Below are 18412 nucleotides of genomic sequence, written 5' to 3'. Positions count from 1 at the left end.
WRTAGTGTCTTGACTTCCATTTCAATRTTCTTCTTCATAATGACATAAAAAATAAGAGCCCATAAATTCCTCAGTGGAATATGRCTATTTTCAGTCTTTGAAATTCTACTACTAAAGTTTATTAACRGTCCATCTGAAATGAATGATGATGAATCCTTGAAGCTAGAAAACTATTACTGTAGCCTTTTATCAAAGGAAGCATTTTATGTTTAACAATGTGCAGACTTTATTTCTTACAGTGATTTGAAGTATACAAATACAGAGAGAGTGACATCAGTTTTGCTTTGGGAGTTTGAATGTACCTTTATCTTAGCTAAAAATTATAATTAGAAGGATGGCAGAGGCAGTAGTAGTATTATGTAATCATTAGCAACCAGTAGTTAGTGCCTTTTGCTGCAAAGTTCAGCAGTGCCATGATAGCTATTTAGGAGCTTCTCAGAGACACAGAGTGGGTTGTCAGCAAGTCTCAGCCCCAGTGCGGACTCAACTTGCTTTCTGCAGACCTGCTTGGAAGCCTCTGCCCTGTGCTCTTCCACTCCTGATGATGAGGATGATGAACAATGTCCACTCCTGATGTGAAGTCACTTTCCGTTTTTTGTTTAATGTACTGGTGTTGTACTTGTTCCAATATATTAAATGCTTGAGCAGCCCTGCAGGAGTTAGCCTGGAAGTGGTTTGAGYAGTCTTTGTGGATTTAAGTTAAGTCTGCATGGAAGTACTGCTTTTCCCACACTGAAGTTTCTCCTGGTGACAATTCCAGAATTGCAGTGCTAAGGCTGACAAATTTTGAAATAATACTTAACAATCATGGTGTGTTTTGTTTGGTTTTTTTTTAAGGTTTATATATCACAGGGAGGAAGATGGAATGTAAGTGACASAGCTTTAAATAGGGAGAGCTGGTAATTAATCTCTCTTGTAGAATACTGCTTATTCTTCTRTTACCTGATCACAGTCATAAACGGATACTATAATAGGTTTGCAAATTAAGCTTACTAAAGCACTCAACTTTTTCTAAASTGTATTACTGAATTTTATCTTGCTCCTTGCAATTTATGAGGCTATTCTTGTCAGAAAATATGTCTAAAGGAGCAAACATAGCTTTTCGTTACTTTACACTTACATATTAAATAAACCTATGTTACGTTATTATCTCAGTCTTATCCAAATTACCTCCTGCTGTAAATTTCTGAACATTTTCTTATTTACCTCTTCCTATAGCAAAGGGTTAATGCTCCGCTGAGATTCAGTGATGTGTAATGCATGTATTGTAATGTAGAGGAAGGTGATCTCAGGTAAAGAACCTGTAACTTCTGGCTGGAGGGACAGTAAGAAAAAATTATTAAAAGCTCATGTGATCATGTTTGCTTCTTTTTCTATATGTTCTAAGTTTGTCCCCTTGGAGAATAATATTTAGTAAGGCATAATTTTCTTATTCTATTTTGAAGTTTGTTTACTTTTATACTATGGATGGTTTCATGGCATGCAAAAGTTAATTCCAGAATTCCATATTTATTTCACTATGAGGCTATAAGGARCAATAATGTTGTTAGGAAAAGGGCGGTACTTGTTCTGTCCTTAATAAAATCTCTCTCAAATTGGGAAATAATAAGAGTAATAAGCTAAACTCTAAATATCATCTGTTGTCCTTGAAAATTTACAGTATGTAATCTTCCAATTTATTTACAGTAATGGTTGCAGTTAACACTTAAAGAAAAGTTGTTCTGCTGGCACCTGCAACTTATATTTGAATTCCCATTTTATTTTGTTACACAAATACAGAACTTGATTTTTATGCCCCAGAAAACAATTTTGAACTAGTAGTTGTAGCTTACACTTATTAGCTTGGAAGAGTTAATGATTTTAGGAATTCATTGAAAAATGTAATGGGTACCAAACTTGTTCCTTTCCCATCCTTAAAAGAAGCAAAAAGAGGAAGCTGAGCAACCGTCATACAGCAATATTTCAGTTTTCAGAAAAATCCTGGAGCAAGTAATTGAACCAAATTGTTTGTAGGCACTCAAAGATAAAGGAATTACTGTCAGCTAAACTGRATTTGTCAAAAACAGATAGTCAATTTAGTTTCCTTCTGAGGCAGAAAAACAGGGCATGGATGAGAAATAAATCAGTGCATGTTGTATTTTGTTGTAAGTAAAGCTTTTGACAGTAACATGGTATTTCTGTATGCAAGCAAGAGGAGYATGGTCTACAGGAAAATATAGTAAAATGGATATAAAATTGGAGTAGCACCTGTTGTAATCATATTCAGTGGAAATGGAAAATAGAAAGATAATACGAAGTGGTATTTTTAAGAAGTCTTTCATGTGATCCACACTACTTTGTGTATTTGTAATGCATTTTTCTTAAATTTGCAGGTAGCGTGTAACTGTGAGAGAAGATGCAGTTATGCAAAAGGAAAAATGAGAGTTAAAAGGGATCATTGATGAAGTGGAGACACAGTCTGAAATAGAGTGCAATTTCTTATAAACAATGGCAAAAATTTGTACATGTGTAGGGWAACATTATTTAGAGAATGAGGATAAGGAGCAAATGGCTGAATAGCACTTCAGCACCAGGAAGTTCTGCAACGTTTAGTGAATGCCAAACTAAGGCATTCCTGAGGATATGGGACTGCAGTATYACTTGTTGGTGCAAAAAATAATATTTAAATATATAGACAGGAGTATGACTTGTATTATGAATCAGTGTCATTCATTCAGTTCAGTCACATCTGAATTGCTGATTCTGGACTCTTGAGGGAATTATCATTTTGTAGTTTAAAAAGTGTGTGAAGAGTCTAGAAGGGAACACCAAGAACCAGCGTAGTCAGACCTACGAGAAAATATGGACAAACTTGTGATTGACTGGTTTAGAGAAGAGAGTTCTGAAGGGAGGCATGAAAAAGCTCTTAAAAGGTTTAAAACTCATAGAAAATTTGCAAAATTGCCACTGACTAAAGAATTTGGGAACCTTTGATTTAGCTCATTTTTAAAAYGCAGTTTTTTCTGCAGTAATATGTAATATTTTTGATTTTCTCTTAAAGTAGACTGTAACAAATCTTCTGGAATGTAGTTTTACCATTAGATTATTTCTGAATTACTGGACARTCWTACAGYCTGTAAAATAATTGATGAATAWGGTCAAGCTTCTCTTCTCACATGTRAATGTGTATTGCTGAATAGCCACAGCAATGGTCGTCATGCAGTTTCTGTCAGAATTAGTTGCCTACTCATGAATGTATGTGTGTGATTCAAGGACAAAGGATAACCCAGCCAGACTTGGGAAACATCATCTAGAGCTCGGGAGAAATCCAAATGGCTAACTTAGGTCATGTGAGTAGCTCCTTATATAGTGTACTCTATTGGTAAATTGATTTGCTTCAAAAGTGACTGTGTTCCTGCATAGTAATATAATATTTTCAGAAATAATGGATTTGAGTGATACACAGGACAGTTGCTTCAAAGGTTAGAAAAGGAAGAGGGAGGTAAAAAAGGTGGTGTAAAATAACAGCAAAAATAAGCTGATTCTGCGTGTTGTCATAGAARACGAAATATGTAGCAAAAAAAAGAGTTAATTTATTTGTGCTTTAAAGTTCCATTTTACTGTGTAGTTAAGAATTGTTATAGTAGTATGGATGAATATGATATAATGGCTACGACTTCCCAAATGAAATTAGTGTCTAATAGGACTGGTCACATGTCATGTTTCTATCACAAAGAACACAGGTAAAACACTTGATTTTTTCTTTATKATGTTCAATGGATTCAATCAATTAGTTTCTGTGGATTTGTTCAAAATAATAACYTTAACCTTTTCTTTTAATTTGTTAGACAGTAGACATAACTGGAGAGAAATGGTTCTTACACCGATTTGCAAATAGAAGTATTACACCTATATTTCTACAGCCCTCTTAAATTTTTTTTTCCCATTCAGTGTGCTATAAAGTGACATACTGGTTTGATGTTTCTCATTTCTGGTTCTTTTAGTGGAAGTAATGCATTAYCTTTCACTGGAATTTTCTTTTTCCTAGTCAAAATTGTGCCATTCTCTTTTATTTCTTCACACAGTCTATTGTCTGCTGCCTCTTCCCTGTCTTCGTATCTTGTTTTCCTATGCTCTGTTCAGTTCTCTCTTGAGGTGTTTCATTGGTGTGGGTTTTGATGTTTTTGTTTTTTTTTTCCAAACTTCCTATTCCCTGCTTATATGTTTATTAYAGGACCTTTTTGGTTCTTTTTCTCCTGAATCAGCTTGATGGCAGTATTTCAGATTGATAGTAATGTGAAATTACAAACCTGTGTTGATGAACAAAGCAGAAGGACAAGGTGTATTCTGCAGAGTATCAAAACATGGATAACTGACTAGAATAACTGATCTAATCAGTATAGATAACTTTTCAAGAAGAATAATTTTTAAGAGTTATTTGAATAGTTAATAATTTTGACAAGCGAGGTAAAGGGGATCTTTAGCAATTGTATGGGCAAATGAAGTATGGAGCAATAAAGGGACTGTTAGGAAAAAGTGTGAGATGGTTGGAAATACAAGCAGTGTTCATATATTTAAAAAGGTGGGGGTTAAAATGATGTGTTAAGCTTTAAGATTAACATTCACTCGCATTTTTAATTTGTTCAACTAAAAACCATGGCAGTACAGAAGAAAATGAGCTGGAAATGGGGAATGGGGCTGTCTGCACTCTTTCTCTCAGCTGTGTTCTTTCTCTCCATCAAAGTTCTTCACAATAAAGAACAATTAAAATTAGATACACCACAAATTCTTGTCTTGGGCAAATACCTAATAGATTTGTTTTGGGTTCAAGGTTTAGACTAGAACTATATAGGAATGTAACAATTCAATTTTCCTTTCTCTTGGATGCCAGTTTAAAAACTGTRTGAGCTTTAAAGGGCCTAAAGATAGCTATCTCAAATATTCTTTCCTTTAGTGAGCTGTTAAAACCATTCCATGTCAAAAGTGATGAATAGTTTTTGTGGGTTCTGAGCAGGTTCCTGATCGATTGGTTGCTAGTTAATGAGGGAGAAGAAGGGCAAGTGCTGAAGTCCAGCTGACTGTGCGAGAGCACACCTGCCTTTTCTCTTTACCTCATTTTCTCTGTCATGGAGGAACCAATTGGTTTAGAGCAATCAATGCTGACCCATTAGGATCAGGCACTGTTCTGGCATTGCCAAGGCAATTAAATTCAGCAGAGCAAGAATTATAAAGGAAAAAATAAAAAAAGGACTTGAGACTTTGAATTGAGTAAGAGCTACATTGATATTTTAAGGTTGGCAAAAAAACTCAACCCAATATAGTTAAAAAGAATTAAATCATTATCATGTTCTCTCTCCTGTGAGATTGAGAATGACAAGATCAYTGTCATTTGTCCTTTAGATCCTGTTTCTGTGACTGGGAATTTCTGCACAATGCAATGTATATATTTGGAGGAGGCAGTTAGCTTTGAAATTTCAYATTGGTACTTGAAAATTTCTCCCATTGTTGTCTTCTGTGTTCTGGGCTGTTGAACTTACAAACTATGTACGCTCATAAAACGATTCATTCCAGTTGTGGTAGAAAAAAAAAAAGACCAAAATCTTAGTAAATAATTGCAATGGTAAATAAYTGTAGTTATCATTCATGTTAGGTCTAGAAAGTTTGTCATATTAAGATTTCAGTATTAATTTAAATATTTTGTTGCCTCATATAGATCCCCTAAAAAGGAAATTAATTTGTTTTCTGTAAGAGTTTTGGCCTTATCAAAACAAGCATCTTTGGCAAGTTGGAATTAACTTATATCAAATACTAGTTTCCTGCTTCATACTGTAATTTACAAATYTATTGACTGTGTATATTAACTATATTTATTGATGTTAAATAAAATGTCAGGATGTCCTTTCTTCACCTCTTTCCTGTTTGGAAGAGGCTAAGGCATTGTTTTATAARGTTCTTCCACTCTGACTCCAGAATTTCTGTTAAAATAATGAAATAAAGCAGGCAAACCAAAAATCTTGAAAAAACCCCACCATAGAAGTACAATATCAAAGCARTAGTATCAAAATATGATTTMTCTTTCTATKTGATWGTCTCARTTTTACTTGATTGACCCATATTTCAGGGCAGAGAGGGGTAACCTTCTCCTCTTTCATCTTCAGAAACATCAGAGATCATGAATATATATAAGGTTCCTTTAATCATCAATTGCATGTTGTCATTTTAACCTCTTCACATGAGCATCCTTTAGTTCATGTTTGCCCTTGAGCAGATGAGGTAYGTAATCCCATTATTTCAAGCTTTTAAAGCATTTTTATTGGATCTTTGTAATGGAGTRCTATGTTAAATCAACTTCTTAATTTGAAATCTGAAGCTTTTGAGTTAATAGGTCATGTMTGTTCTATTTGTTAACTATGGCTTTGTGCTGACTTCTTTTTAGGCGTGTTTATATATATATATATGTACATGCATTTTTATATACATCTATAAAGTGCATATGATCGGGTATTGGGTAGGAGGAGCGGAAATTTTTATGAGGCTTCTTTCTGATATGCCACTTTTTTGATATAATTGTTCCCCCTTCAGTCRTCTCCACCAGTTAGTTTTCAGATACAACTGCAGAAACTATTTCTCTTTATGTTTGAATATGTTAGCCACAGAGCAAATGTTATGCTTTAAAACAAAATAGCAAAATGACTTCAGAGGTCATTGTTAGACTGGTACATTTCTGCCCTCTGTGTGGGGAGTGTGCTTATGATGGCTAATGACTTCTGTCTCTAACGTATCCTTTTTTAGGACTATCATCATTATAATCTCCACTGATACAGAAAAGTTTTGAGGTGGTTTTGGATTTTTTGCTAATTCCCCGCTCATAAAGCATGGGGCAGGTTTAATGTTAGTTTTCACATTGAATTTATTATAGAGTGAGAACACTGTTTTTAAGCTTGTGTTGGTTATCAATAAGGTTAATTCTRTATACTGTGGAGAATACTGATGTTAAACAGGTCTGGAAGAGRCAATTTAAAAAAGAGACTAGTCAAAGAGTATTCATCCATTGACAGTGAGGAAAATCGGTCTTGGCTTATCCTGATCTACTGGTGCAGAGCTTAACTGTGATTGTATTGTGCCAAYAATAATGTTTGTAAATATAGAACAATGTTGGTAGCAGAATGTTTCAAGTAATCTGTCTGTTTTAAAAGGGAAGAGCTATGTTACCTATGTATGAACTCACTTTCAAAACTGAGTGGTATAAACTGTAGGATTTTTGCTAAAACAAGACTGCTTTTTCCAGGCCAAAGGGTTCACCAGGTTTCCAGGCTTTTATTTGTATGAAGTTTGGTCTCTAGTCCAGACCTTTCATTAAACTGCAGATGTGAAATGTCCCCTTCTGGAAATGGACATCCCAGCATAAAATATAAGTAATACTTCTAAAAATGTATTTTTGATGATGGTTTAATATTTCAAAAGTCATGAAGGTTTAACTTTGAGTTSTAATTTAAATGTGTCTCAGGCCTTYAGCATTAGTATTTATGAGAWCGTGAGTGATTTCAAGGTTCAGTTTTTTGGCGTAGAGTAGGCATGTTCATGGACTTCASTAGTGCAAAGCAGACATGGTAGATAGCAGTCATAGTAAGGTGCACCTACAGTGCTGTTCATTTGCAGTGCACTAAAGCATACTTTTACATTTTATTTATTCATTCGAGATGTCCTTTTTAGTTTATGTATGTGCAACATTATTGCTTTGAAACAGAGGTGGAAAACTGAAGCTGTAGGTGCAGAACTAAAAGCATGTATACAGTTTACTTTTTAGAATACTGACATTCTGCAGCAATAGTGAATTAATGATTATAAAAATGAGCTTTGAATTCTTGAGTTTAATATTGGCAATGCCCACCTGGCAAGATGTTTTCAAAATTATGCTGCAATTGCTTATTCTTTGGTTTGTTGCTTTTTTTTCTTCACAACACATGGTGAATATTTTGAAGTCTGAAACTAGATATGTTAAGCAGTGCCACAGTAAAATCTGATCTCATTTGTATGGAGAAGGATTTTTTTACTTTTTGCTATGAGGTTAAGTAATAGCTTAAAAGCAATTTCATTTAAAATGTGTGTTGAAATGAAATCGGTGTAAAATAACATGGAGCTGCTTAGTTRTTAATTTTCACTGCATTTTCCCTTTTATTAAATTTTCTTATCACTCTTCCTACTATTTCTGTTCTTTCCCTAATCATGTTTTGGGGTCGTTTGGTTGATTATTGTGGGGATTTTTGTTGTTGTTTTGGTTTTTTTTTTGTTTTAAATATCTCTCCGGAAACAAGTAGATATCAAGTCTTAGATTAGTTGTTCTTCTCTTACCATTATGTATTTTGTTATGTGTTTGTTACTTAAGTTATGCATCTTTRAATAGGATCTCATTGTAATGTTTTCACACAGTATTTAATATATGTACTTGATCATTATRTATAGAAAATGGAATCAGACATTGGGCAAATAATTTTTAATATTCCAACTATATAAAATTATTACACATAATTTATAAATAATAGCTGAAATTTGTTCATGTCCAGTCACTGTATTTCTAATTTGCTTACTTGTTTGTGGAAAATTAGCAGATGTAGTAGAATCTCTGAGTATAAGAGAGAACTTTAGATTCAGTTTGATCATGTAGAAATCCTATTTCTGTGGTATATGTGTATAGCAAAATGAAAGCATGATCCTAACATGAGTTAAGCATCCATGTTTTAACTTTAATCTGGCCATGGATAATTATAGCAGGTGAGTTGTAGGGTTGCAGGTTTTAGCTACTGAGATTCTGAGGGTTATTTGTAAGTCTTCTATGTTTTAGAAGTTTATGTGTTTTTACCTAAACACCTATGTTTAGGTGTTTCCTTCACCTTGGCACTGACGCTGCCAAGGTGAAGGAAAGGTGACGTGAATTTGAGAAGTGGAGAATAAGAGATCTGAAAATTAAGTGTGAAAAATTGACTTTCAGCATAGGTAAGGAAGGTCAAAGGAGCCAGGAGGTGAGGAAGGTCGGATGGACCTTAGTTGAGAAGTTCAAAGGTTCTGCTTCATGAAGGACAAAACAAGTCACAGCCTTGTATTTCCTGTAAATTTCTGGTTAATGAAAATACAGCAATAAATAATATTGATTGCCTCMATTTCTAAATGGTTATTTATGTCATTATACTGAGAATAATAATAATAATATTATGAAGGAAAAGGTACTGTTAGATTGATAATAGCCTTCTAACTGGCATCAGTTACAACTAGGAATAAAGTAATGAAGTATAACAAAGAGCTGCCTCCTGAAACATTTTCACTGCATTCAAATGTAAGAACAAAATGCATTAGCTTACCTTTTAGTTCCGTAGCAAAATAACACAGTACTGAGTTCAAATTATTAGCTTAATAAAGTGAAGTAGATGGTTTGAAGGATAATGCGGGACACTCGGGAAAATTGATGTGCTAATGAAGTTTATGTCTACAGAACTAAGATTCGTATAACTATGTGGTAGATTCATTTAAAAGATACTTTACCACAGAGTATTTCTGTCACCTCCAAGGCAAAATCATGTTACTTAGAGGAAAAAATCTTCTTGAAGAAGATACAGTACAACCTAATGCCTTTCAGTGGCCATTTTTCCGATATAATGTTTTAATGATCTAATTAGATTTCGAATAGGAGAGAGTTGTGTATGTTCAYAGCCACTTTGAGAAGGCTGCATACAAGGCAATAACAATGGAGAGCTATCAAACATCCTGAGCGTAGCTGTGGTAGAACAAGCACATAAATAAGACCAGCTTAGCTGATTCCAACACCAGTGTGTAACTGCTGGTTTCTGATGGACTATGCAATTGTTAGAGCTGATATTCTAAATCACTAATTTAATTCTCACTAACCTGCTGTGCAGTATAGGGAAATACCTTTTTTTATCTTCTAAAGGTTTTTTTCTGACTTTCCAGTTCAAGTATAGTGAGTTATTTCTTCATTGAGGAGTCACATTCTACGTGTTGGCTGAGTAAATTCAGCAAGTGAAAAGCAGAAATGAAAAAAAACAAGTTCCCATTAAACCAAATGTTGGAATCTCTGTCAGTGCTAGAGATGTGCTGTATAGGCAGAATTCTTCTTCCACCTGCTATTATGAAAGTGAAAACAGATGCGTGGCACAGATTTATAAGGTGGTGTCAAGGATATTGTGGTAAGAGCTTACATGGATCAGAACACTTTAAAAATTTCCTTCACTTTTTCTTTACACTTACATATATGTATATATGAATTTCTGAGCTACATTTAAGTGGTTTTGAATGTACCAAATTTAACAGTGGAGGAAAAAAGATACCTTTTTGAGTCATGAAAATATTTCAAAACCAGCTTTAAACTCAGAAACTAAGTACTACATGCCATCTGGATCTAAAAAGGCAGAGGTTTATGAAGAAGAAATGTTTGTTACATTAGAGGATCTTAGATAATTAAATTATTTAAGAGTCTTTATTTTGGCACAACTTGGCTTTAAGCCTATTGATCTGAAATTTCCAGCATTTTCACTGCAATTCTTACACTCAGTGAGTTTGTTACTTTTTGAAACAGTTGATAGAACTGCTCTTCGGCACTTTCCATATATGGGTAGCCAAATGGATGATAGCTTAATGCATTCTGTCATTAAGCAGGCATCCAGTTAAAGCTCTGTTTCATTTCCACATAAGAGATTCTTTGTTCATAGTGAAGGAAGTTATTACTCTGGTGTTTTTTCTATGGCAATAAAGCTTACTTCACTACAGAAGTAGTCATCCTGCAACTGTTAGAAATAGTGCACAAGCAGGTACTGATTCTTTCATGTTCCTTCAATGCTCCGTGGAAACTGTTATTAAGTATTTGAAAGGCTTTACAAAGAAAGATCAAGGCAGATTTGTTGTTGTTACTGATACAAATATGAATTATTGTTGTCTCAGACACAGGCTCGTTACCGGTGCAGCATCAATTCGCASTGAGGTGAGGTGTTTCCATTTTTATTTCTASCTGGCTCCAAGTRGGGAGCTGGGTGGTAACCCACAAAATGGGTTGGCTGGCTCCCAGTTACCAAAACTTTGTGCTRTTTATACATTTCAACAAACAAAGGCATCAGCATTCCCTGGTTAGAGATTACATAACTTTTTCCTTAATTATCAAACCCRTATTTGTTAATTATATTCCTTGCTTCCCATGCTAATTAGTCCATATGTACAGTTCTTCCTTCCATTTGAGTCTGGGGTCCATTCTGAGTTGTCGGCCAGTGCATCAGTGGTCACGTTCTCCCATTGGGTAAAGATCATCTAGAAGTACCCTATGTGCAGCTCACTCACTGTTAAGAAAAGTTTTGGGCTGGTGAAAACTTTACTTCTTTTTACACTCTAAAAGAAACAAGGTTTGGAAGAAAAGGCTCACTTTATTTTTTTGATTGCCATTTATTCTCTTCTTATATTGCAGCCAAATTGATTTTATTATTTATGAAATTAGATTTAAAAGAGTTTGATATTTTTAGATGTTTAACTACAGAAAGAGAGCTGCATGAGTGGTTAAGGAACCAGCTGAAGATGTCTTAATTCAGTAGCTCAGTAAATATATTTCTGTTTCCTGCAGTTCTGCTTACAAGTTTTAGTCGTGTATTTCATAAATATGTCAAACATAAATTATTTTCATTTTGTTTTAACAAAATAATAACATTTTCTTGGGGCTGTAGCACTCAATGTATCACTGTAGCCTGATGGTACTGGTACAAATATCCATTGTAATCACTTTAATTGGTGCAATACTGCAGAGTGATGTTCTGAATTAAACAGTTCTTGCTGCTTATTAAATCAGCAAGAGAAATGTTGTGTTATACATGTGGTTTTATTCTATAATTAAAACAAACCACAAAAAGTAGAGAAAAGAAAAGCAGCGAGAAACAGAACTATTAACAGTAGCTGTCTGTCTTCARTGCTCTTTAACCATAATTCAGCTCTTCTTACACAAACTCAAATTTCTGGATATTTTATAATTCGTGTACATATAYTGGAAGTCACTGCCCTTCTCTTTTGCTGTCTCATTACTGCTGAGCCATGTAGGAGTGTTTGTGCAGGTTAATATAGACCACCTACTTGTATTCCAAATTTATGATCATCTTTCACTGTGTCTKCTATTATTTCCAGTAAAATACTATTTGATTTTAAAAGAACTAGACCTGTGAAGCTTATGAGATTGAATCTGCTGCGCTGGCAGTCCTTGATGAATAGTTCCATAAATAATACTTCTTTTGTCCTTTATTTATAGCTCAGTTCAGGCCTGCGGTAGCTAAGATTGGGTCTTGAATATGCTGGAAAGTATAAGCAAGGAGGTTTAGAGATACTGATTAATGTAGGCAGCAATGGTATGTATGTGTAGCAGGTGATACTGCTAGTGGATACCATGGCAGATTTTTCTCATAAAAGTCAGAACTTGGTGAATTTAGAAATAATTGGTTGATACTTTCAGTGTTCTGTCTCACACATCAGACATTTGTTTCACAAACATGAAAAATGTGTCTTATCATTTCCAATAAGGCTTCTCTTCTTTTTCATAGTGTCCGATATATATTTCATATGAATTTCAGTCTTCGTTAATAACGAACTAAAGAACTACCATAGTTTTAAAGTTTGGCTAAGCTGTGTGTTACCAGGAGCAGAACAGATGTTACACTGGAACGCCAGGAAAGAAACACCAAAGCAGTCTGAACTGACATCCCACTGCTTTGAGTGGGACATTACTTGTGATTTTTTGGGATTTTTTTAGAGGTTTTGTTCCTGCAAACATTGCTCCTACTGTTGAACAATTCAGCTTGATGCTTCCCGTAAGTGACACAGTTACTGTTGGCATGATGTTTGTAAATCTGTAAATCACTGGGTAGTAYAGGGGTTTAATATCTGTATGATCATCTCTTTAGATAAGGAACCAAACTTTGTTCATTTAAGGAAACGATTCTTGTCCCAGATCCAGACTATGTTCTATATCATAAATGTTTAAAATGTATGAGATACACAGCTTAAGGAATTATTCCACATTTCAGCATTCCAAARCTGAGTAGCAAATTTGAAGTTGAGTCAGCAATACTTTGCATCAATTTTCTAACCACCTGCAGCTACAAGGAGTTGTATCTGTAGGTACAAATTTTCATATCATATTGATGAAAAATATATAATCAGTCATTTTTATGTTACCAATACTTAGCTGATTTCATTTGAGGATTGCTTAGTACTTTTCCAGTATAATTTTAATATAACAAATAATAAAGTTTCTTGTATATATTTGTGGATGTAGTTTTCAGTAAGTAAAATGTTGGACTTTTGAAAAGGGGTGGTGGTTTACTTAGTTGTGAGTTTAGTTTAGTTTGTTGGTCGGTTTGTTAGGGGACTTTTCAATTTTTTTTAGCATTTAATACTTCATGTGCTTTTATGACCCCCTTTTGAGAGTCCTGGAGATATCTCTTTTTCTCTTATGCTTATGTGCTCAAATACCAGTAGTTACTGTGTTTCTGATTGGTAATGATTCATTCAGACAAACGTTTGGTAAAAAGGGTTTTTTTAGGTAATTGCATCTATTTTTTTATCATTTTCAGGCATTTTTATACAACCTACCCTTCTTTACCACTGTGTGCCAGATTTTTGAGATGCCAGAGCTAAATACAAATTTTTGTATATATCTTCATTATGGTTTTATAGGAGGAATTTCTAAATTCATTACTTTTTGAGGCACAGGTCAAAACTACAGTTATTTTTTTGTTGAACTACCTTGATGCAGATTGAAATTTTTTTTTAGTGCACTTGCTTCTAGATCACTTTTTTCCTAATGCTTTTCAGGTATTTCTTTGTCATATTGCATATAGTCTGATTATAATATAAATCTAGACAGCACTTACGGAGGTGTTGTTGGAGCAAGAAATAATTATTGCATGCTAAATTCACAGACTGGTGGAACATGAGAAGCTGGGGGAAATGGAAAACATTCTCAGATTTCACTTGAGCAGCACTTCCTTCCTGTATTTTCTTTTTTTTTTTTTCCAATATGTTTAAAAATATGGAGGCTACAGTGTATCAATATAATGAAGCTAATTTGATCCCAGGTCATTAAACCTCATGAGGGTGTAGCATAATTCAAAGAGTGCTATTGAAGACGATGTTCRTTTTGGAAAGAAGCTGGCTCCATGTCACACGAGCTTGGAAGGTGTGCAGAGCCAGCTCGTATATGTTTCCTGAATCCCTCTGTCCAATTTGTTCTAGAACCAGAGTTTCTGAAGAACAATGCTTTCTTCTCAATTTAATTTTTTTTTCTATATAATTGAATTTATTAGAGTCCCGTTTTATGTATTCAGTAGAGATGGCATAAAGATAACTGAAGGTGATATTTAAGTTGTGCTTGGCTTCAAAGTCGAATCAGGGATATGGTTTAAATATAAACATCCAAATCTCAACATCTTCTTGTATCTTATTTTGTATTCTTGTAGTGGAAATCCATTATGAGATCATGTGTAATTGCAGATTTCTTCTCATATCCAGACAGGTGCTAGGAAATTGAGCTGTTTCGGGTTGAGGTCTGACTTGAAATAAAACCAGGTGAGCCAAGTTCAGATTTGAGACCTTCACTGGACCTAGAGATGCTTACAATGTAAAGATGAAGATTCAAGCAAGTTTGCTTGAAATTGGGTTTTTTCTGTTTTAAAAAAACTAAAATTGGAAGCCATTAATAAAGAACAAAGCATTTGTAAACTTATTATTCTTATATATGGAATACAAAATGTCGCATTGTGCAAGAGTTGCTTCTGTTCCAAAGCACATCAGTATTAATTTGGTTAAATTTTTTGAGAAACATAGATTGATTGATTTATGTACTGCTTACTGATACACAAACAATTACATATCTGGTGTAAGTGTTGTATGACAGTAGTTTTAATCACTTGAATGTCCCAGCATGAAATATCTGCATAAATGTTCTAGCACATTTCAAAGAGAAATGTGTTCTGTTTTCAAACTGCTTTGCTGTTGGTTGTATTTGCAAAGGTGAAAATATTTGTTACTGTACAGGCTTTGTMGGTGTTGTGTACTTTTCCTACTGGAGTTCAATGATTTTGTCTTGTGTAAGTGTTCTATTTGATTTGTCACTGTTGTTTTCAATATTTGCAGCAGGGATTTCCTTTGGTATAAAATAGACTTTATTAGACTTTCCTCTCTAAGTGCTGGAAAACTTGTCTTCTGTCAAAAGACAGATAGGCTTTTCATGTTTGTTCTGGCTTAATTCTTTATTTTCTGTATTTATTTATGTCCACTCTTTTTCCACATGATTTAAAGCTAGCAATAGATTTTTTCTCCTTGTTTTTCCTATCTTCCTGCCACAAGTCTGTTGATTCAGCTGTGTGAGTCTGAAGGATTATTCGTTTTCGGGAGTTGTCAATAAATGGAGTTGAGGTGGTGTTGAATAACACTGTTTCCTTTTCCACTAAAAGACAAACAGAATGTCTTCTAATGCCCTTGTGTGTTGGGCTGTGTCTCATGAATCTTTATGGCGGTGGTTGGAATGTGAGTGTTAGTGGTTTCCAAACAGTTAGAGGAGATATAAAGTAGGTGGTTACTAGCCCTGGTGTTTCATACCAAATGCTCCACAAAGAAAAATGAAATGCCAATTTCATAAGACTGCATTTAGTACGTATTTGATTTAATTCTTTGAGTTTGCTGTTGCTGTTCTACGTTGCTTTGATAGTGACTTAACAGTGGATATCAGTGCAAAATACCTGTTAATTTCCATTGCCTCGCCTTATTTAATCTTCTGTCTCAATATTCTCAAGGAATTGCAATCTGCTTAATATATTTAATGGTTTGTCTGTATTTTACTGGTGGTGTTATAATGACGGGTTAAAATGACTCCTAGAGTATGCGTATTTTTTTTGCTTTGACTGATATGTCCTGCACTGGTGTGATGATGTGGGCAGCTGAGCTTTGGTGTTTGTAGTTCTCCAGGGTATCCACASCTGAATCAGTGTTGTGATCTGCAGCAGCTGTTATCTGAAGTAATTGTGCCAACTGTACCAATRTAAAGAGCAGAAGTAAAACATAATTTAGTTGTTCAGAAATGTAGTCACAACAGAGTGCCAATATCATAGTTTCATATAAATGAGGAGAATTGCTGTGGGAAAAATTGGGAAGGATGAGAGATGTTGCCATGTAGGTGCCTAATTAATCAACCCAGGTAGTCCATTCAAATTTTAGTAGTTTAAAATTCTACCAAGATCCAGTAGAACATGCTGTTTCCCTCTAGTTAAAACAATTTTCTTGTTAGTGGGGAAAAAAACCACTAACCGGAATTTTTTTATATTCCTGTTGTGAGAATTTTAGGGCCATATGTAGGTTGACTCTCTGCAGCTAGAGGAGTCTGTAATTTGTGGATGAAACTCTTAGAGAATTTCTRTATTTTCAGTATCCATTATTCTCAAAAAAGGCCAGAAAATAAAATAAAGAGTCCAAAAATTCACATTTCATTCCTGTTTGCCTGCTAGGAAAGTATTTTTAAAACCCAACAAACTGATCAATGTTTTCTTTTTAAAAAATTATTTGGGTTTTTTTTTTTTCCAGTCTTATCCATTGAGTCTAAAGTCTGTCGACAGTGGAGCTAGTTTAGGCATTGTGATTCTTTTTCTCTGCAATCACACAAAAATTCATAGATAAGTCCATGTCATATGAACCTGCTTTGTTAATGACAGGAATTTGAACAACTAGAAGTTTGCTCTAATGATACAATTTTATAACACAGAAAAGTCTAAATAAATTAGCWTTTAAAGCTAATTATGAAGCAGTTTTCTTGTGTTCCTATTAATCTTGTTACTTTGTTTATTCCCTAAACTCTTTAAAGTAAGGAAGCGTAACTGAAGGATGTCAAAGTACATCTCCATTTGTAACACTCTGTTGGTTTGCCTAGTGCATTTTGTCCAAGCAGCACGACTCAATCAATACCTTCCTTGCCTGGAAGAGACAAGGGAGTCTCTATGGTGAGCCAGCCTCCATGTGCACTTGAAAATATTCCAAGATTATTCCTGTGTTTAATTGAATTCTATGCTTCTGAGGCTGGAGGGAACAAGATCAGTTACTGTTGTCAAATTTTGAATGTTATCTGTGTATTTAGGGTTCGTACCTGATTGGGATTTTGATAAAAAGAAAGTCATCCTGGTTGACATAGTCAGGTCTGGGGAAACACCTGCTGTACCCTGACTGTCAACCAAGATTCCTGTTATGCTCTKTGCAGGCACTTGGCTCCCTTACATAGTAAAGCTAAGGTCTGCTTTATTCTTAAAACACAGGTTCACTTTCTTTACAAATAATAGTAATTTTCTCCAGTTTTACAACTTTATGTTTTCTACACAGAATGACTTTGAGGAAGTTTGCTACTGTGATCAGTAATTGATCTGTGAATTAATATTAATTAGGCAGTAGCATATAATTCTTTGTTACATGTCAGGTTTATTAAAACAATTTCTAAATGAAATTTGGAGGTTGAACATTAGTACAGTAAATAGCTATAAGGGTTTTTTTTATTGTTTTAAAAGAAAACCTCAGTATTGAAAACTGTATCTTCTCAATTTGATCTGATGAAGAGCACAAGCCGAAATGATGCTGTTGGTGCCTGGCCATAAATACAATTATRCTGTGTAAGTGAAAGATAGTTTCATACCACAGACCAAGAATATTGCTTAAGATTTGTAATTCTGATATTCTTAACTAAAATGAGTTAAATTCATGTAAAGCCTTCTGCAGTGTGGGTAACCCATCTTGTGAGGTAATTRGTATTTGATTTAGGTAGTTTTCTGGTTGCTTGTTCAGCATTTATTGAAAAGTGTACAGTAGTCCTTTTGAGATTTTTCAGAATTTATAGCAAGAACTGTTGAAACTGTTTTCTGAACTCTTCAGAAAATGCAGAGTTAGACTGAATCAAGCTTAGTGTTTTTTTAAGGAAGATGAAGCCCCCAGGGTGATACAGCAGGTGAATAGGTCACAATGTTCAAGAGCAGCTCTATTTGATTTGCAATTGGAGAGTAGAAGTGTAAGTTATGCCACCAGGAATGAAACCCAGAGTAGCTTTGTTCCATAGTATTTGAATTTTGAGAGGGTTTTTTTTTTTTTTTTGCGTTATTAGTAAAAAGATACAAAACTAAAAGCTTGGTATCCTGTACATCCATTGTTAGAATTAGAAACAGTTATAATGAAATGGAATTAGTTTTTGGCTTTTGAAGAAAAGCCTGACTCATCTGTTGTGCTTGTCCTGGCTGTATGAAATTATTCACAGTGTTGAAAATTTGTTGGTAAAAGCATTACTATTGTTATTATTATGATTTAAAGCCTCCATGAGCACATATCAGCACTAACAGACCATTTCTGAAACACAAGGTCCTTAATTTTT

The 18412-nt window shown here is 34.4% G+C and overlaps 1 protein-coding gene across 1 annotated transcript in view; it reads left to right on the top strand.

Annotated features, from left to right (window-relative positions):
- The window catches only part of BTBD9 (BTB domain containing 9), a 112307-nt gene that overhangs the window by 48236 nt on the left and 45659 nt on the right, over positions 1-18412 (top strand). The gene's annotated exons all lie outside the window — the stretch shown is intronic.

Source organism: Malurus melanocephalus, unplaced genomic scaffold (genome assembly GCF_030028575.1).
Source record: "Malurus melanocephalus ecotype Western Australia unplaced genomic scaffold, MMel_1.1 scaffold_5, whole genome shotgun sequence".
Classification (NCBI taxonomy): Eukaryota; Metazoa; Chordata; class Aves; order Passeriformes; family Maluridae; genus Malurus; species Malurus melanocephalus.
Note: the sequence above shows the minus strand (reverse complement) of the source record. Positions and strands in the feature narration are given on the sequence as shown.